The sequence below is a fragment of the Agelaius phoeniceus genome, chromosome 9 (assembly GCF_051311805.1).
Source record: "Agelaius phoeniceus isolate bAgePho1 chromosome 9, bAgePho1.hap1, whole genome shotgun sequence".
Classification (NCBI taxonomy): domain Eukaryota; kingdom Metazoa; phylum Chordata; class Aves; order Passeriformes; family Icteridae; genus Agelaius; species Agelaius phoeniceus.
The window spans coordinates 9,672,297-9,694,089 of record NC_135273.1 but is presented as its reverse complement, the minus strand read 5'-3'; the positions used below and the strand labels follow the sequence as shown (position 1 = coordinate 9,694,089).

Below are 21,793 nucleotides of genomic sequence, written 5' to 3'. Positions count from 1 at the left end.
AGAAAGAAGACAGGAGCTGCTCTAAACCCAGCTACTGTCCTTTCAGGCAGGGCTGGTGCTGTACAAGCCAAAGCCTGCTGATGGATGTATATGCTGTGTAGGCTGTGAGGAGCATCTCTAGCACAGAACAGGGGGGAGGAATGGGATCCAGTGGCTGCACAGGGAGTAACGAGACTCTGAACTACTCTGTGAATGAAGCAATAGAGGGGGCCAGCTTTGCCTTGATGGAAGGTACATGTGGCCCTGAAGGAATAATTTGAAAGGGTTGGACTTTGAAAAATACTCTGCAGCCAAGCTAAGAAAGCCAGCATTGGGCTGACCTTCTTCTTTAAGCTCCTGGCTGATGTGTTGAAATGTCTTTCATAGCTCAGTTCTGAAAGCTTTCCTGTGCAAACATGAAACCTCTTTGTCACTCTTATATTCTAAACCATCACACACAGCCCATTTTTTGCCATTCAAGTGGTCTGCCCACAGGAAGGGATGGAGCTTAGTCTCACCTGGAGCTATCACCCATGTTGCACTGCTCTGTGGCCAGAGCCCATGCTGGGAACAGCACTGAATGTCACACAGCTGATTGATGTGGCAAAGTGGTGGATTTTGGGATGCACAGCTTTGGGTCCTGTCTCCCAGGTTTGCAGAACCTCAGAAGCCTAAGCAGAAATGTGTGGTCCTCTTTGATGCTTTGTAGGTTCCATGTCCCAAATGCTGATAGCAAAACAGAGGAAATTTCAGGTGCTGAGAATGAGAAATTGCAAATTCTCATTCTCTGCATATGTACTGTAAACAATAAACACCTATTCAGGAGCAGCTTGCTCTTTGGCTAGTTGAATTGAAGTCCTGTAGCTTCACTGAATTTTAAAACAAGCCTTTTCAGGGCATCTTCAAAATACTGGCCTCTGGCAAGAAAGATCCTCATTTGCTGAAATAATCAAAGCTTGGCATATAACAGCCTCAGCACTCTTTCTCCCTTTGCCCCAGCCCTACTGAATGAATTTAATGCCCTGCAAAATACCCTGGTAGGTTGAGGGGTCTTGCTTCATACAAGCAACTAGCAGTGAGTTGGTCCAACAGTTGTGCTGGAAATACCAGACTGTCTCTTTACCCCCCTCCCTCTCTTCAACCTGCCCGTTGTTTTTGTTTGTTTGCTTTTGTTTTTCCTTCCTGGCATGGGAGATCTATCACATTTGGGATATAGATTTCTGGGGCCGTGAAAAGCCAGAGAAAACTGTAAAAATGTAATTGGAGGCTCAAAATTCAAAATCTTAAGCTTGGTTAGGTAAGCAAGTCTGGGCAAACAGTGAGTGCCAGTGATCTGCTCTTTTGAAATTGAGAGCTATCTTAGTGGAACAGACTCTACTTTGAAGCAGGTAATATCAAATATACCACCTCAGACACACTTCACACTGACAGGCACAAGCTATGTGCAGATTGGTAAAATCTGTCTGTGTTTTCCTTGGTGTTTTTCTTGAGTACAAGCATTTGTTCTACTTTGACTTTAATTAGTCCCTCATAGTGCTGCTCTGACAGACTAAATTAGGTGTCAGTAATAATATACTTTGTAAATGCTATGTCTGTACAAAAATTCTCCATGCCAAGGCTAGGATTGTTTTCCATGTCTATTCACTGCACATAACTAAACATTAATGTAGGAATATATGTGAAACACTGGCTAGATCTTAAATTGTGCAATTTCTCAGGTGTTACTCCTGTGGCTTGTCCACAGGACAGTAAGTCTGCTCCTCACTCAAGTGAAAGAAATGTTTAATATGGAGATAAGGTGTAGCAATTAGCACTGGAGTCTATTCAGAGCTGATGTGTCTCTTTAGTAGAGCTGATCATAAAGTGCAGACACTGAGAGTTTTTGCAAACATTTTCCTGTCTGCTGTGTTTCTTAAGCTGTGATCTTCAACATGATGCCCAATTCCGCTCAACTGTCCATGTACCCTCGTTATGGGTCAAAATCAGTTCAAGCCAACTCCTTTCATCTGCTTCTGTGAGCTTTGGCTGAGACACTTGGTCTGTTTCAGATCACAGGCTTGAGCATGAGCATGAGTTCAAGTTGCAAGATAACACATAGGCTGTCAACTGAGATTTGAAGATCAAAATGGATCTTTGAGGTATTTATAACATTAAACACAGAATTTCCTCTGATTACTCCTGTTTGGAGTCCAGCAGATGATGTCTTCATCAAAACAGAGCTTCTAGTGCTGCTCCTGTCTTAACCAGAAGTCACGAAGAGGCAGAGATCTTGACATCTCCCTTTGATGATTGTCCTGATCCCAGGTCACCATAATTGTGTACTGAGACAATGGAGAACCACAAGAAAACAGAAAAACATTTGTAGCCTGTAAAAAGCAGCCCCTTCCTTTCTACCAAGGAAAGGATGCTGATTATCTGGTGATAAAACATCACCAGATGTTTTATGGGAAAATGAGGAGTTTTCCTAATTGAAACCCTCTTTCTGTTTGGATTTTCTTGTAGCTGACAATGAAAAAGGTAATCACTGTGTGTTGAGACTTCTCTGTGACATTTCAGAAAGAGGTACAATGTAAAAATAAGAACATTATGTGGTTTTCAGAAAAAGCTTAGTAAGAAAACTTTGTCTACTTTTCTTTCTTACTTAATATGCTTTCAATATATTCAAAGAATTTAGAAAATTCTGGATAAATAGCAAGTCAAATGACAAGTTTTTATGTTTTCTTTTTCATCCTTTTAAAAACAGAGCTATACCTTTGTCTGTGTTTCCAGTTCATTTTTCTTTAAAACCAAATTCAATGCTGCAGGGAAATTAGACTGGAGTCACATTTTTTCTTTTTTTCCCATATTTCGTAATGTCGTATTCTAAAATTTGCTGCTTATGAGACCACTTCAAAATATTCCATATGAATGGGAACTCTGCAGAAATAACAGACTTCAATTTGTCTAGTGGGCTGTTGCTTGAAGAGAGAGAGAGTCTCATTGTAGCTTCTCAGTGGTGGCTGCTTTCTCAATAATGAAACATGAAGAACAATTTTCTTACCTTGCATTTATGCAAACCTTAACAGTGGAAAAATGGGAAACTTTAAAAAACTTCCCGAACAAGACTTCTAACCATTCTTCAAGCCTCCTAGGGATCAACGAGCTTTGCAGATCAATGCTTTTATTACATGAATGAGGGCACTTCAGAAAGCCATCACATATAGGCAGGAGCCCATGGTTTGTGGCAAACCCTATTGGAAATGAGCATCCCTTATCCCTTTGTGACTTCCTATGCTTTTCAAAAGGGAGTAGTTTGAGAAGTGTTTGGGATTCAGCATTTATAATGGAATCTGTAACAAAACTCAGCATGCGAACTGCAAGAAAGTATTTAAGCAGTTTGAGCGAGACTCAGAAACTGGTTTCAAAAGCATTTCCTGAAGGTACAATCACTTCTGGCACCAGAGTAGAAGCACTTATGCATATTTCTGCACCCTGGGGCAGTTTTCAAGAATGTACCTAATGTTAAATCTGAACTCAAAGGGCTTTAATTTTTCTGTTTGATGGGGAGCCCTCATTATGCAAATAAGATGGCCTTTGGTCAGCTGTCTATATTCCAATTTTTTTTTTTTTTTCTATTTTGGAAGGATGCTAGTTTAAAATGGAAATTTCCACATTGAAGTTACCTATTTAGTCACAGCTTTTTGGTTGCCTCGAAGATGTGAAGTGGAACACAATCAGATACAAGCATGATTAGTGAGGCCCAATCCTGGCATAAAAGGAGTCTTGTCTCAGTTTGGCATGGACACTTTTATAACTCCTCCCTGACAGGGAAATTGCAGCAACCTGCACTTATCCTTGACCTCATGGCACAGGTAAAATATCCTTGATTGTCTCCATGTCTGGCCTCTGGTGCCCAGCCACATCCCATACTTCCTGACCTACCTTCCCCTTGGGCTTCTGGGGCAGGGACAGTTTGGGCCAGGGTTATAATGACAGCTAATGTCTCTACTCTGCCTTGCAGTATTCTTGCTTTCCTCCTGACATTTGATGTTTAAGAGGGACCTCAGTCCAATCTTCCTGACCAACATCTGCAGTGTGACAGACCCACATTTAGCAGTGGAAATATGGCCATGTGAGAGGTAGGTGCACATTTTGGCCTGTGGTGGATTCCCACCTGGTGGATTCCATGGCTTTCCTGGATGTGGACAAGCATGCAAGCATGCTTTGTCTGGTGGTTAAATGAGGTAAGCAAGGGCCTTATTCACCACCAGCAAAGTCAGAGAATGGGCCAGAAGACCCATCCTTTGCTTGTATAGCTCATATGCCGTGACAAAGCCAATAGAGTGAGGGGATTTTATGTCTGCACGGATTTCTTTTTTCTGCTGATACTTTCCTTTTTTCCAGCACTAGCAGTCTCAAAAATATTATGGAGAATTCAGGGGGTTTGACCCCCATCCCCACTGTGAAATCTAGGGACTGTTAGGAACCAGGCTTTAACCTCTGGGGAAAAGGCAGTCCATAAGGAACACGAAAAGTTCAAAAGCAAGAAGGATCTTCAAGTAACTTTAAAAAACTTATTCCCTGTTGACTACTGTGCTTCAGAACGTGGAGGCAGGTACCTGGACATGCATCTCCAGCAGCTCAGTGAGGGTCTGGTGCAGTCCCTCACTGGGAGCAATGAAGGAAAAGAACCATCCTCCCTGCTCTGGTGCCTCTTGTGTAGAGGAAACCACAAATTATCTAACCTAGTACCTGTGATACATTCAGATATTTCCTCCCCAGGCTGAGTTTCCTTACAAATAACTCTCATTATTTGTGCTGGGCTGGTGGTAGAAAGACATCTGCTTTCTTACATCCAAAAGGGATTTGTTGGGTAGTTCTAAGGCGAGCTTCCTCTGCTGAGTCTGGCTTGCTTAATTAACAGTTTGCGAAATGCTTTGGATCCATCTGGAGGAGCGATCCTCCTGAAGTGGGGCTCGTTATTCTAACAATGCAAACCCACCTGGGTGAGCAGGGGCTGGGGGACCAAACCTTGTCTGTAAGGAAGATGCATGGCAGGGGATGGGAGGCTTGCTGAGGGGGAAGCAGGTGGCTCCTGTGAGTTGAGTGGGAGCTCTGCTCTCCTGGGGACAAAAGCAACAGCAGTGCAAGTGCTGAGACTGACAGGAAAAGTTAGTGGAAGTGCTTTCCTATGTTGCTGGGCACAGCTGCAGCAAAGTGCTTTGCTGTGCTTGAATAGTTAGTGTTGCTGAGCTTGCAGCTGGAGAGCTGCAGAGCCAGGCAGGGAAAGTTGTACACAGTGAACTTCACTTTCCATCCAGCACTGTAAAGTGATCAGGGTGAATGATATTAGGACTCCAGGTTTTCAGGAGTTTGGGATGAAATTAAACAACCTTGGGACTTTTTCAGACTAATAATGCAGAAGCAGCTGCTGAGCAGCCTGGTACATGGATGTGGCTCAGTCTCCCTCTTTCCCAAGCATTCTGTTTGTCACGTGCTGTGCGTGGTTGTGTCTAAGGGCGGTCAAAGCCATTAATTCCCACTTGCCTCTCTTTAATTCTGTGCAGAGGAACATTGGGGCAGGGCCCTCAGAAGTGTGTGCCAGGCAGTTCCCAGGGTGATGGTCCTTGGTGTTGGCTCCATGGTTACAACTGCTTCTGCTTGGGGTGTGCCCTGCTCAGCTGTGCCCCTTTCTCCTTAAAGGTTTCCTCCTGCTTTGTTTTGCCAGGAACAACCTGAGTGCAGTGGTCAGAGTGTCTTCCTGTGTTGGCAAGCACGTTTTGGAAGGAGGAGAAATACTATTGCCTTATCATCAAATCATTTCCCACAGGCTTTTTATTCACCTGCTGCAGAGGACATAGTGAGCTATATGTGGGGAAGACTGCTGAGGATCCACTGTTTTCTGCTCTCTGGTATCTGGATCATGCTTGGTGCAGTTGTAAGACCCTTTGAAGCCTAGCATCCTATTTTTCTGACACTTGGAAAAAATAGACCCTGAAAGAGGAACAACAAGCAAACCAATCAAAACCATATTTTCCTAAAATATGCATAAACTTTCCCTTCCAGTAAGAAAATACCCCAAGGACATTGGATCTCAGCACTGAATCCAAGCCTTTCAAAACAGGATGTATAAGGCAAACAACGCTGCCAAGGTCACATGCCGCGTGCTTCAGTTGCCTTCATCCTTGGAGGAAGTGCTGGGGTCACCAGGAAGATCTGTGCTCCTGAGATATTTCAGGGACACACCAGGAGGAGAAGGAGAGCCAGGATGCTTGCTTTTGGTCTTGCTCGGGTGGACGAGTGCCTCCCAGTCTGCTGTGTCCACAGCTGAGCAGGTGCAGCTCCTACACACAGGTTGGACCTTCTCTGTTTTTGTCTAAATATGGGTGTGTTTTCTGAGCTGGGATTCATTACTCTGCTGGCTCAAACAAAAACAAAGCTGTGCTTTCCTTTTCCAAATCACACTGCAGGCTTTTTCACTCTCCCTGCTGATTTTGTTCTAAGGGAATACCAGTGAATTTCCAGGTGTTATACCAGAATCAGACATTATTGTTGAAAATTTTAGGACTGGCTTGGTATTTTCTCTTACTTTCTTTTCAGAAATGAGTGGACAAAGTGCTAACATTGGTGACCTGCCTTTACAGAAACATGCTCTGAGTTTCACTGTGCATTTATAGCCTGTCCAGGGAAGCTCCCTTCTGTCCAGATGCAAAAAGTTATGGAAGAGCACTCCTAGATATAAATATGTATTTTCAAGAGGCATAAAAGATGCTCAAGAAGAGGTTTTATGATTTTCCTTTAGAAAAGACCCAGGTGCTTAATTAAAGGCCCAGAAACAGGCTTTTCAAAAGCTACAGAAGGGTATTGACCTATCAAAAAAGTAAAGTGAAAAAGAAAAGAGAGAACATGAGAAAGTGACTTCATTTTTCCTCTATGCCAAGGAAACATGCTGGTGTGATGGCTTCTCTGAGGTCATTGGGAAAAGGGAGATGGGTGACAGTACCGCAACACTTATTCTGTGTCGCACTTCTGGGGTTTTTGAGAATCCAGGAGCAGTTGCACAGAGATACTCAGTGCCTTTTGACATGAGCTTTCATCCTTCCTCAGAGAGTCATGGATGTACCTGGGTACCTGAGGTTGCTTAGCTGAAAATTAGAGCCATGAGGCAAAGTGGGATGAAGATAGGTGATGCCTTAGGTTTTAGCTTTTATATTTTTCAGATTCTGTGCTGTTTTAGTGTATAGTTCTGACCTTCATATTAAGAGACAGTAAGCTCTCTTCACAGACTAGATAGACAAAACAATTCCTTTTCTAGCTTTGGACTGAGGACAGTTGATCCAAATTTCAGGCCCAAGAGCATAAAAAATGTGGACTGAATCGAGAAAAACAAAAAGGATGGGATTTTATAACCTAAAGCTGTAAGTGGACAATTAACTCAAATATGTTAATGGATCAGAACTTATAAAAGTGAGAGACCCTGTGACTGGTCATGCATTTTGTGACCATTTTGGGTTCATCTTGGGTGCAGCCCTGGCTGGGCTCTTGTGCTGTCCAAGGTGTATCTATTGAGGCCTTTTAATAAATACCTACTTTATTCTTTAACTCCATCTTCCCCTCTGTTCTGTCAGGGTCAGCCTTGACAAGGCAGCATAGGAAAATCTATCAGAGGACAGGAATAAAACCCCATAACCTGACTGTCAGAGGGAACAGTGATATAGAATTCTGGTGAAAGTCACAGTAGGGCAGTCTCAGGACACTGTCAGCCACAGACATCTGGCAGGCATTTTCCTATTTTTCACTATTTTACTCTTCCAAGTATCATCACACAACTTGGCAAATTCTGCTTCCTTGAGTGTTTCTCACTGTCATGACTGTGAGAAGGCTGTGGCTGCTGTAGGATGTGCCCATATGCTGTAGAGCAGGTACTGCTCCCAGGCAGCTGGGATGGGTTGCTTATGTGCTATGCAGGTCTCTGTCTTTTGCCAGGAAAAGTCAGTTGATGCTTTAGTGGGTAAAGTAAAAATTCAGAATAAATTTCTGCAAATGAAATAAACCACGATTTGATGAGTAACTTGAACATCAGCTGTAATTGAATATACTACTTTTAAAATGAAAAATCAGCTTCTGTTATCTCTTTGCTATCAGTCTATATTTCTCAAGTTTTCATAATTGCAAAAAACAAAAAAAAAAATCACCTTTGCTTTTAATGCATTGAAAAGTCCAGGGAAAGATTTCAAGCTGAACATTTATAATCATTTCACAGAAATCATACCAGATTTATAGCTGAGTTCACAGTCCTACCTCAAGTCCTATTTCCTTTTAAGGTGTATCTATCATTTCAAGAGACTTTCTAAAGAGATTTAGATCTTTTAATCCCTTTTCTTATTTTCCAGGCAGAATTTAGTATTTATGCTAAATTGCCTGCAGTTTGGATAAGATAGGTATGACTTCAAATTGTTACAGACTTACAAAATCCAGCCAGTACTTTTTGAAACAACATCACTTAAGCATAAAATGTTCAAATCTCTTTGCTACTCATAAGTTTAGCATTTAGTTGATGGGCCAAAGGTAAAGTGCAATAACTTCATTGAATAAAAATGAACCTGGGATAATTTCCTTTAGGTACAATCCAAATCAATTTTCCCTTTAGCACTATATTATTCTGCTTTAATTTCCATAATACTCCTTATGCTGGCCTCTAATTTTTTTTGCAAAAAATGGGGTTTTGTCTGCAAGCTCTTTGGTCATAATTTCTGCTGTTAGTGTCAGAATGAACTCATGATTTTTCTTATAATTAAAAAGCTGTGAATGCTGCACTTCCATCGCCTCTCCTAATAAAAGCTATAGCAAACCCAACAGTAGGCTGTTAAAAACCCAACATTTTAAACAAGATACAGCTGAAAAGTGCAGTGATCTCAGTGGTGTTTGCAGTTTAGGAGCTGCAAAAAAATGCATTCATGGTTTGCATAAAAGATTAGTGCTTAATCCTGTTTTCATGGTGTCAGTGGGAGTTCTGCCACCATTCAATAAGGGATGGGTCAGATCCTTAATATATTTGATGAAATGGCTTGTCCAAGGGTTGTAACTTTCAATGCAAAAAAGCACACATAAACTGTGGCCAAAATAAACTGAAAATAAACAAAACTCCTGTCTCTGGTGGCTAAGCAATGTCTCAGATCCTGCTTTGAAAAGATCCTGCTTTGAAACCGGGGCTGCTGTGTGTAAATGATTGAGCAGGTTCAGTGGAGAGGGCACAGAATGACATTTTCCCTGGGAATATTTGATGTAATGTCCAAATTTTGCTACGCAGAGTAGTCTGATCCAAAAAGATTCTGATAGCACAAGAAGGATACTGGCAAGGCCAAAGAGATTTAATGTGGAGCTCAGTCTGTGTCCAGGGTCCACCTGCAAAGGAACCCTGTTTGTACCTTAACTGTTTCTCTGCTATGTTGGCAGGAATATTTTCTTTTCCTGAATTACTTTTTTTATAAAAAATTTTCTTGATGTGGTGCCCCAGGTACTGCCCTGAAAGGAGGTTGCAGTGAGGTGGGGGTTGGTCACTTCTCCCAAATAGCAAGTGGTAGGAACAAAAGAAACTGCCACAAGATGCACCAGGGGAACTTTAGATTGGCTATTAGGAAAAATTTCTTCTCTGAAAGGGTTGTCAAGCCCTGGAACAGGCTACCCAGGGAGGTGGTGGTGTGACCATCCCTGGAGGTATCTATAAGGTGTGTAAATGTGGCACTGAGGGACACAGCTTAGTGTTGGAGTTGGATAAACAATTTGATTTAGTGGTCTTAAAAATCTTTTCCAACCTAAAAAATTCTGTGATTCTATATATTGTGACAGCTGATGCTCCTGCATTTCCTTAAGGTGTTTTTGTGCTGTATTGCCATTGCTATGAGGAAGAATGTGTTTGCAGAGAGATCTTGGCAAACTATTTGAGTTCTCATATTTCCTTCTGTTTAAATTCCATACCTCTCATTTTCATAATGAGAACTGAACAGGAAAGGCAGCAATGTAGTTAGAGTTTTGTTTCTCCTTAAGTACAAACACTTTTTTTTAATTACTTTTAAAATTTGCTTTCTGAGCTGGAAGCAGAGATGCTTTGTGGCCAAACCAGATTCACAGCAGGATGATTAAGCACCATCACAGCCTGGTTGTTAAGGATTCTGCTGGGGAGAATTGCCAAATATTTTGAGTGGTCCTAGTATCATGTGAATTCAGTTGCCGTGCAGTCGTGCAATGGTATGAATGGCTTGTAAAAGATTCTGAGTGGTCTCTCCAGAGACTGCCTGCAGCAGCAGAAATCCTCCTCAGCTCAGCCCAGAAGGATTAGACCATCAGACATCACTGCCTGTCTGATGAGTGTTTTGTGAGAATTTTTGCTCTGGTTAGTTGTGAAGAAAATTCTGTCCACATGATGAAGGGACCCAACACAAGTGAAAAATGTGTTAGGAATGGAAGAGCTCCTAAGGGTTCCTTGAGAGCCCAGGTGGTCCTGGTGGCTGGTGATGCTTTGCATGACACTGCTAACCTTGTTCTTTGGACAGTGTGTGTCATTTTCCACATTTGTCAGTTGGATGTCTTCCTTGAAAATTATGTTTGCTTGGAAAGAAAATATAGTAAGAGCTGGTAAGAAACTGACAGCAGTGGAATAGGGTTATGCAAAAGAGAATGTAAAGAATATAGAATAATTGACTTTTGCAAATCTGAGGTTTTTTTCGTCCTTGTATCTGTCAGCAGCTCAGCATAGAGAGATTCTACAGGAACTGAACTTAGGCAGTAAAGCTGTCAAAGCACAGACTTTGGATAGGCAGAAATAATTCTTGTTGAACCCAAGGTCAGTGACAAATGCAGAATCTAAAAGGAAAGCACAAACCTTAAACACAGAAATTAGTATCTGCATCCTCACAAAGGAGAATCACAGGTTTAAACCAAGATTTTTTTAAGCAGACTGTATTTATTACCTGTAGTTCCTTCTTCCTCCCATTGAAGTGGGGACTTGGATGTACCAGACATTTTAGAAATACATTTGCAAACGCTCTCTTTGTTAAGATCTTCTAGAATAAATTTCTCAATGTGTAAGGTATAATTTTACATATAACTGTGACTCCATGGGTAAAATTCCACACAATTACTTGTGCACAAAGCAAAGTACATGCTCAAATATTTATTAAGCTTGGGTATACATTTCAAAATGGACCAAATGATGGATAACTGGAGAGATATTGGTAGGATCTTTTAAGGTATATGAGCAATTCCCTTTTTTCTCACTTGAGGCTAAATGATTTCTAAGAGTCTGGTGCATTTGTGTCTCACTCTAGGGTACCACTGTGTAATTTGCAGTCCTTTGCTTTTCAAACAATCCCAAGTAACGTGAGGATGGTAATGAATGTAGGGACTTTAATATCATTGAGTCTTAATAAACTTTGCATTGAGGAGAGCTGAAAGGGACTAGATGTCTACTTTCCTGAGAAAATCAGAAAAAAATGTCACTTGTTATCTTGAATCACCAAGAATAGCATTTTTGAAAATCTATTACTTTGTATCTCAGTTTTTCCAATATTAGGTCTGAATTTATATTTGCATAATTTGGTTTATTATTGTACAAGAAGTCCCATGCTCTGTTTCCATTTTTGATACTCAGTTTTACTGAAATAAATGTGTTCCCATGAAAAACAATTAATCTGGCATATTTTCTGACAGAAAGATATGTTTTTGAAAATCTTTAAGTAATTTTAGGCTTCAGCATACAACTGTGATTAATCAAAAAGTCAGCTCAAAAGCTGGCACTCTGTAATGCCAGAAAGGCAGCTAAGTGGTGTTTGTGTTGTAATTGCAATCAAGCAGAGCAATGAAACTGGGAAATAGGGCAGTTACATATACAAAGTTGAAATCCATTGAATTTGCACTATATATTCCTTCTTACAGGATCTGGAACAGTTTGGGTGCAGAGAATTCTGTCTATGGGCCTTAGATAATTAAAAAAACTCTCCAAAAGAAAGGAATTCTCTCCGTACTGTTGCCCTTTGGCTCAGGAGTATGTCTCTGCCAGGTGTGGTGTGGCAAATAGGGCAATCAGAAGTTTTCTGGGAAGTGGCTTCTCCAAACTGCATGAAGTGTTTCTAATTTGCCTTGGCCTGACAAGAACAGGCATGAATTTCCAATGAACGTTTGAGAACTGTGAGCTGATTGATCCAGAATTGACTTGGACATGAAACAACTGCTTCTGGAAGGCCTAAAATTTGCTGCAGGTTTAGTGTTTTTTGGGTGCGCAGGTTATTAGCCGCATCTTTCAGCAGAGAGGACTCTAGTAAAGCCTATGCTGTTCTCCTCAGGTGCCAGTAAGAGTGAAAAACAACAGATGGATTGGCTTCTAGCTGCCATCCTAACACAAAAGTCAGGAATGCACAAATTCTTCTGCCCAGGAAAAAGAAAAAATCCCTTTTGCAAAGATTTTGGCCTATAGCACCATTAGATGCTGTGTCTTCTTGTTAATTTCTGAGCTCCTGTGTTGCAGTTTCTTTTTCTATTTTTTGCTTCTTCTCTACACTGCAGACTAATTATAGCAAAGGCCTTTTATTCATGTGTAGCCCAGAACAGCATCCTTTTTTTAATAATTTTTATTGTGTTTATAATAATGTCTGATATTTTTTCCTATTTGCTTGGAGTGAGAATCAGGGAAGATAATACTGAAAGAAGTCAAATGTTGGTAGGATGGTTTCACACTTTGAAAAAATACAAAGATAGAGAAAGAATACAGAAAGTACTTTTAAAAAATAACAATATCAGCACAGCAACTTTTCCTATTCTTCAATATTTATTACAAATCAGTTAAGAAGCTTATTGTCAAGAAGAACATTTCTTGATTAATTCCTGGGTAAGTACAGAAACAGAACTGTGGATTTCTGGAATGATGGCTACAGACAGGCAAGTCAGTGAGGTCCCCAGAGCTCTGTGTCCTGTCTCTGATCACAGCCAGGGAAGGATTATTGGGAAGCATTTTAACAGCAGTGCCCATAAGGTCTGGTGCAGCCCTAGGTATATTCTTATTTCTTTTCCAAGTTAGAAAGACCCTGGGCTGTTCACTTTCTCTGAGTACACAAATCATCCTCTTTTACTGTTAATTTTCTAGGGCTGCTGCTGAGCCCGTGAGTTGGGTGGTCACACTATTTGCTCTTACTGAAAGCACCAGAGAGTCAATTAAAATCAGTGAAAAGGCAGGCGTGAATTCATTCAGTCTTTTGATCTAGCTTTCTTTTATGTAATGAAATTGAAAGGTACAGATGTTTTTCAGAAAGATGAGTAACTCCAATCAGGTAGATAAGCAAACCTGTTAACAACTATGGCATGTCTGCAGGTGCCCCAATGAATCAAGACTCATAAGGACACAATTTAAAATATTTTAATTATTGCTTTTTGAATTTGTAATTTAGTTAGGATCTTGAAAATATACAATGATTAATGACTATCTAGTCAAGTGACTGTAAAAATGTATTAAGCCCCTAAGAATGATAAATCTTCTGTAGATGAATACAGACTGACAGTCAAGGATCACGTGTTCTCCAGACCTTTTGATAAATGTTCTTGCTTTTATTTCCAATAAACTTTGATACATGAAACTGGATAATTTATTTTCACTAATTTATCTTTGTTCTCATGGGTAGCAGCTCCTCTCTTTCCATATTTTCATCCTAGAGAAACACAGTGGAGGTTAGATCATCATCAGTAACAACAGGCCTAATAAAATCAACTGGAATATGTGATGTAAATTCAAATTAATAGCATGGCAGCTGCTTGTTAGATTAGGAAAAGAGTAGTAGAGAACTGTCCATTGTGCCTTATGACTATGGAAATCCTGTACATCTCAACAATGAATCATTTCATTTTTTTCCTCAATTCCAGAATGTTTCACTAGCATATTATATTGCTATGAGGTTCATATGTTATATGTGCTCTACATACCAAGAATGGAAGAGTCCTGCTCTGATAGCTTTCTAATCCATCTTTCCTGCAGCAAAAATCTCAAGGAAAATCCATGCATCCATCCTCTTGTTAATTAAAAATATCTGTAGGGTTTTTTTCCCTCATTTTATATAAAAGATGGGATCAATTCAATCCCCCAATACATAAGGGGGATTAAAATTCAGAACTGTACCTTTACTTTTTGATCTTACAAGTGATTACGGATTTGCAGTAGTCATCTCAGACATTATCCTCCTTCCATTCTTTTCCAGTAGCAAAGCTTTCCCCTTCACTAAATATGGTCTATTAAATTAAAAATAAAAATCCAGAGTACCGTCTCACTATGGAAAACAGAAATCCAGGTGAGATAGGAGGGGAAACCACTCCAGTGCCAGGTGTTGCAGGCATGTTAATGAATAGAGGAATTCATGGGGCATTTCCAAAGGAGATGTCACCTCTGTATAAACAGAAGAGCAAATCTAATCTCCAAGGCTGTGTGACTGGAACACTGTAAGGTGCTTGCTCCTAGGAGGAGATTTGGAGATATGTCTTGGAAGGCTGAGGACAGTGCATGCTTTCTGAACACCACTTGGGATTCACTGGCAAGGGGATTCTCTGGAACAAGGAGCTTTAAAATGCTTGTTAAGCTAGGAATGGAGCCTAAAGGACCTGCCAGGATGTGAAAAATCTGCCAAGCCTTCTGTCCTCAGGTAGAGGGGTAGTGACTTCACTCGGGAGCTGCAGATATCAGGGTTGAGTAATGTAAAAAGAATCTGTTTGTGTTGGTAGGTCAAAAAAGCAAAGGTTTTGACATGGAGAAGACAGATGAATCTGAGTCGTAAATTAAACGGAAGGTCAGCTCTTTTCCCAGCATATGTGTCATTTCAGAGGGAAGAGGCTTGCAAACTACTGTGAACAGGGTGTACTGTGTACTGCACTGTACAGCTGGGAAAATTCCACAATGATATTCAAACTGCAGAAACTAATGTTTATTCCCAGTTTTCACTCAAGCTGTTTCAGCTAAATATACTGCAGGATAGTTTGAAAATCTATGATACAATATAAGCCACCTACTTTTTTTTACAGAGTTAATGGGACGATTTTAAGTAAATTTTTCTTCTAAGTAATAAATTTGTTTGGGGATTAACATTTTTTTTTTGCTTAGGTAGAACATTTATTCCCCAATGATGAAGTGCTTTGATCGTTAGAATAAGCTGCGACCACAGTGCTATCACATTCTCTATCATTTATTCAAGGTTGTTGAAATAAGACTAAACCTCTTATGAATATTAAGTATTCAGATGTGGGATTCTTTTACTACCTTCAAACTAGTTCCATTTAGGAAAATGAGGAAACAATGAGCTTACTTCGGTCGGTCCTTCTGTGTGTAAAGTCAAATTTCACCATTGCTTTTTCAGCTCTGATGCCAAAACCCAGGGAGATGGAAATGGAATTTGTGGGGCTCATTTGTAATGTGAGGGGTCTTTATCTGACTCTTTCCTAGGTCAATGCTAGCAGGTCAATCTAGCAGCAAAGAGGAGGGGAGAGAAAAATTTGGGCTGCTCTGAACCCAACCCCATTAGGGCACCAGTTTTCTGAGGCAAGGTCCACAGCCAAACACAACCATTGCAAAAGCCCAGGACAGGGATGGGCTCAGGATGATCCCCTCTGCTTTAAACCACAGGCTGTATTCCCTGGGGAAAATAGATGTTGTGTTCAGTCCCAGTCAGAAAGGGACAATTTATGTAAGTAAAAAACTGTTTTCAAAGTATAATAGATCAATAAATTATTGTCAGTCAATGAACTATACACAAGGAATGAAACATCTCCTACATTATGTGTTTATGTTTCTAAGTATTTATGTATACAGTATTCCATCTTCACTGCATATCACGCAGTGATATTTCCTCAGGCATCTGCCTTCTGCCTGAAAAATTCCAGGATAGTTAGAAATATGTGATGAAGAAATAGAGTTCTGCTGCAGGCCTTGAAAAAAAAACAAATGTTGAGCAGCTTAAATCATGTGCCTTAAATCCTAGGTAGTGGAGTGGCTACCCACAGAGCAAGAGTTAGCTGTCATGTGGTGAGAGATGGGAATGGCTTGTTGAAGTGTGTGCTCTCCTGCTGTGGCACAGCAAGCAGAGCGTTCTGCAGGCTCCAAGTGCATCAGGGCCCTGGAGCAATGGTCCTCTGCAGGACACATGGCCCTGTCTCCTTGCCAGTGCTCCAGACCACTTCCAGCCAGGGCTGTATCTGAACAGTGAGGAAAAGCCTCGGTGATTTCTGTGCAGATGCAGAGGGGACATGGTTTGGCTCGTGCCTGAGCCAATATTGTCCTATTTCTAAAATGCATTGGAACCCTTTGAGACAGCATATGGTGATAATTATACAAGATAAATTTCCATACAATATCATCTTTACTGTGAATAGGACTTGGGAGAATAAGATAATGGTTGGCTGCTGCAACTTCTTCTTAGTATAGTTAATAATTAATCCTTGAAAAAAGGTGACTTTTTTGTAATCTAAGAAAGGGGCTCTGGCACCATTTAATCTATCTGCAAATATTTAGGAAAACAGGGTCTGCAGATGAGAATGATGGGAATATGTGCTGTTCCATGTTGATAGTGCCTTGCTGGGCTGGATTGATTTAATCTCTAAAAGACAGCATGATTATTTTCTTTGTAGAACTATGTTTTTGGGGGAACAATTGTTCCTTGGCAGGATTATTATGGATTATTTCATTGCTCTTCTATACAGCATGTCCTTCAGCAGAGAGCTGGGGGTAAGATATTGGTGCTGTACAACTTGTCCTGGTTACTCTTGCAGTTACTCTTTTGGAAGGGTAGAAGTGCAACTCTGTGCCCAGGGGGGGCATCCTGAACTGGTGCATTAGTCTGGGACAAAGTGTGGTGCTTCCTTCTTTTCTTCTCCTTCCAGACTTCACCAAAACCAGCCTTTCCCCCCTCCAGGAGAGGTTTGGGTTAGCAGCAGGCTCCTTCCCCTCTCGTGTTGGCAGAACTGGGGCCACTGCTGCCATGTGGCTTCACTTCGTGGCTTGGAATGACTTCAGATGTGACTTCTCCTCCCTGAACTCAAGTTACTGGTGAGCAATAAACTGACCATTCTAGGATTTTGGACTAAAATTGTAATGGTTTATCCCAAGTTTTGGTTGAGCTCTTGTTTGTTCCTATAAACATTCACCTCTAGATTTCACCCCACGTAATTGATATAATGCTATTGCTCCAAAGCGTGTCATTTGCCCAGTAACAGCCCCAGTTACTCAGGGGTTACTGACTTTGACCTTTTAAAATGCATTAGCTACAGGAATTGCCATGACCCCAATTACTACAAATATGTTCATGGATCAAGGACCCTGTAGGCAGACTTCTCCTCCTGACTAAGCATTAACCAGAAGAAGTATTGTGGAGCTGCCACAGATTTTTCTTGAGCTACTTTAGTGGTAAGACCATCTGACATGTATCTTGCTCCTTTCATCCTTCTAGAGGACTTCTAGAATATTAGTGAATTAAGATGGACAGGACTTCTGGAATGGTATTTGATCAACCTATCAGAAATGGAGCTTGAAAATACTTTGGAATACAATATCTATCCTATTTTCCTGATTGTTATTGATTGTTCCATTGGCACAATGTAATGAAGAACAATTTTTTTTCTTTTTTCTAATTTTTCAGAAGTTTGAGAGGCCTGGCAGTGCAGCTCAGCAGTGTGAGGGAAGAACCATAAATCATTTCTTGTTTTGGCTATGGTCTTTCAACAACTTCGTAGATAACTTTCAATTATCTAGAGAGGGGTGGGGAAGTGAAAGTTGCATTTAAAGGTGAGATGAAAAACATCTGCCTAGTCTGTGTGTCCTTTCTGTGCCTCTGACTGTCTCCTGAGGACACAAAGCCAAAGATAACTTTAACTCATGGGATCTTTTACATGAGCTGTCCCTAAGAATTCAAGGTGCAAGGAGGTTACTTCAGGGTGCAGGAAGTTGGAATCCTGAAGTGCCCCAGACTACAAGATATTTCTGTAAATGAGGGGGATTTCTGATGTGATCATCTAAATTTTTTCACAGGGGCAGAGAGCCCTTGCTCCATTTGTAGTCAGACCCTATTTTGCATCACCAGGAAATACATTCCTTTACCCACGGCCAGTAAATTAAAAAAACATACACACATCTACAGAGCCATTTATGTAAGCATTACAAAATTGTGATTGTCAGGAAGCCTTGCATTAAAACCTTCATTCCTGATTAGAAAATGGCATGCTGAGTACTTCAACCCACTTTGCACTTCAAATCAAGCTATTATTAGGACATCTGTCCGTTCACTCTTTTACTTAATGAGAACTGTTTGTAGAGATGCAATAATGATGCTTCAATATGAAACTTCAGCTAAAAGCCTGATTTTGTTAGGCATCTCCTCACGAAATAAAATAGTGAATCCTGCTTTTGCAAAGCTTGAAGAACACTGAGAACATTGATGTAAATCTGGATTCCTCGAGCATGACTTTGTAACTCCCACATGGAGCTTGGCCCATCCTCCATCCCCACTGGATTAATGAAATGCTGCAGTGCACATGGAATGTGTGCTCATTTAGACCAGAGGATGTAGCCTTTGGGACACCCAAAGGAGCATGCCAGACAATCATAGAATACTTTGGGTTGGAAGGGACCTTTAAAGGCCATCCAGTTCACCCCCCCTACAGTAAACAGGAGTGTCTTCAGCCGGATCAGGTTGCTCACAGCCCTGTCCATCCTGACCTGGAATGTTTCCATGGATCTGGGGCATCTACCATGTATCTGGGGCAACCTGTGCCAGTGCTTTACAACACTTATCATAAAGAATTTCTTCCTTATGATTTAGGAGGAAGACCAGAAAATACAGGGTTCTAGCACTGATAAGTCAGTAGGATTTGCTCATCTCCTTTCGTAGTTTTGGGAAAATAATTATATGCTAAAGAGCATTGACAAAATGGTCCAGAAAGCTGGGATTCTGGAGGACAGTGCAGACAGCAGTGCATGAAGACAGGACAGGACTGCTCCTGAGACCAGGTCCTGGCAGCCAGGACCCACTGGAGATAACGTACATGAAACCACATGGGAGCCATCAGCCAGGTTGGACTGAAACTCCTCTGCAACAGCCCTGGGAATGACCAGTCCTCAGCATGATGCAGTGGTCATTGATTTCAGAGCTTTTCAGTGAGCTTTAAAACCTTGCACTGATGTTCTGGAGGCCACCCTGTATGAAAAAAACATTTTCCTGATGTTCTCAGTATATATTAACATTACTACAGCAAGGTCTGCTCTGATCACCACAACATCAGGGACCTGCAGCACCTATGACACTACATTTCTCTGTAAAGAGTGTCTGCTCTGTTTGGCAGTGTTAATCCACTGCCCTTGGGTTATGCTTGGTGGAATATTATGTCTTATTTCTCCTATTTCAGCTTCTGTGGGAGTACTGCTTTTGTGACAGCTAGAAAAATCCCTATCATAGGGATTATAGGAACAAGAAACTGTTGAAGGAATAATATTTTTGTTTATTGTATTCCTTAATTTGAAATATGTGGGTCCAAAAATACATGAACTGAATCTACAGTCTACCATGGTTAATGTTTTATAAATATTTAAATGGAGGCAGACAGACTAAAAAATTGCTGGAATTAAACCTACAATTAAGCAAATTCTCTTAGATGCTCTCAGATCTCTCTTGAGCATGAGAAGAAGGGGAAATTATAAAAGGAAAACACAGTGACTTCATTGCAGATAGAAAAGATAATGCTGTATAAAGAAATGAGAAATCAGTTAATAATATTTACTTTAAGTGTGAATCTACAGACAGTCATGCAGATAATGCTCATTAAAAAAGAGTAGAAAATTCTTTTTAGTGCAAATTGTTATTCAGCTGACTTGTTCAATTTTCTGTCACTTGTATGTGGAGAGTGATTTATTCTTGAGTTCTTTGCAACACCATTTGTTTCACATTTGAAATGCCAATGATGATCAAGGTGTCCTCTGTGAAATGCCAGCAAAACAAAATCCAGGGAGTTATAGGGATGATAAGAAAAGACCCCTGGTCCTAAACTGAACCATGCAGATTCTTGTTGGAAGGGTATGCTTTGCTTTAGCTCCTCAATACATATAGGGACACCTGTGCTAGAGTGGGCTCCCTTCATTATTGACAAAAGCCACTATTAATTTGCACAGCCCCTTCCTTGTGATGGGATTTAAGCAGATGGTGCTGCAAGAAGGGTGAGTGTGGAGGACCCTGACCTCTGGCTGCCTCCTCCCCCTGGGTAAATCCCGGTTTGTTTGTTACAGATCTCAGCAGCCTAAAGAGGAAAACTGCCAATGTGCAAAATTTCATTAACTTGCAAGGCAGCAAGACAGAGTCCCCCAGGCCAAACTGCAAATCTGCAAATCATGGTGTAAGGTAGAGGTAAATAATAAAGTAGTGGAAAAGGGAGAACAGAGGGAACAGCACTGATGGTTTCCATCACTCCTTGTTGAGGCTGCTCCAAGAGTCCACTGAAATACCCAGGAACACAGCCTTGGTTTTGGGTGAGTGGGAACACTCTGGACCCAGCTTCTCCAGGCCTCCCTCTGTGCAGGAGATGTGCTGGCACTGTCACAGCCACAGAATAAAGGAAGAAAGCTGCACAAGGAAGAAAAACTTACTCTATTGGAGCTCTGAATGCTTCTAAGAAGAGAAACTGCTACCTAGCCTAGTGTCTTCACTTCTGCTCTGCTGCCTCAGAAAGGTAAGAGCAGTAAGGGTGTCAGTTTTATAGTATCTTGAAAGTATTGTCTGACATTGTGGTTTCCTTGGAGGCTATGTTGCTGATTACCTGCATATTCATAATGATGATTTATTCTACTGAGGGAATTCTCTTTAAGAAAGAAGTAGTTTGTGGTTTACAAGCTTTCCCAGCCTCTCTGTCAAAGTCCTAGGGAAGCATAAGGATTTGAGCTTCCGTGTAGTAAAATCTGATGGAAAAATAAAAGTGAAAAATATCACTCACACTTCTTCACACATTGGCAGTGTGTGCAGTGCTTTCCACTCTGTGAAATGATAATAAATGATAACAGAGCAGGTTGCTAAGAGATAACATAGCTTGCCAAAAGTGTGCAGACATAACCAAATTAGGACACTGTGCACCGTGAAGTTTTCAGGCTACCTTGGCAACGCTAATGAACTTTTAATGGTTGAAAGGGCCAGAACAGTTTAAGCTTCTCTTTTTTAAACAAACTTTGAGCAACCTTTGCTCAGATTAAACACAGTCCCCTACCTCTTCTTGCTTTTGCGATAGATTTTTTCCTGAGTTGAACTCAATAATGAATTATTTCCTCTGATTAATGGGTAGAAAATCCTTCCACAAGTCTTTGCAGTTTGACACTAAAAATGAACCCACAGTGTGGAAATCCAGGCTGAGTCAGCCTTTACACCAGTTTCTGTGAAAGAATCATCCTAATTTCCAATTTTCTAAAGCAGTGGCTGCTAAAGTATTGATGCTTCTAGTTACAGGCATCAGAAGTTAGTTATTGAAGCAAATTGCCTTGCTGTGTTTCCATTTTCAAATGTAATTCCACTGAAGGGACTCTTGGTTTTCTCATTAAGACATTTTTTCAGGAGGCTGAGAGCTATCTTGGACATGCAGTTGTCTCACAATGATGTTTTATGGAGTAGGAATTAAAGAACTCAGAATATTGTGATTCTCTCTGAGGCCACTACTTGACATCACTTTGAACAGGTCTTCTGCAGAGGTCTTGGCTTAACAGGGCCAGCTGATGGGCCTTGTCAAGTGCAGACTTTTTGGCTCTAGTAATGAGTGCATGATGAGCACAGAGAAGTGCTGTGAT

The 21,793-nt window shown here is 40.9% G+C and overlaps 1 long non-coding RNA gene across 1 annotated transcript; it reads left to right on the top strand.

Moving 5' to 3' along the window:
- The first annotated feature begins 5,686 nt into the window (after positions 1 to 5,686).
- Positions 5,687 to 20,505, top strand: LOC143694812 (uncharacterized). Its single transcript, XR_013183529.1, has 3 exons — positions 5,687 to 6,312; positions 16,864 to 17,029; positions 17,619 to 20,505. It is a non-coding gene; the product is annotated as an uncharacterized LOC143694812 (long non-coding RNA).
- Positions 20,506 to 21,793: the final 1,288 nt, after the last annotated feature.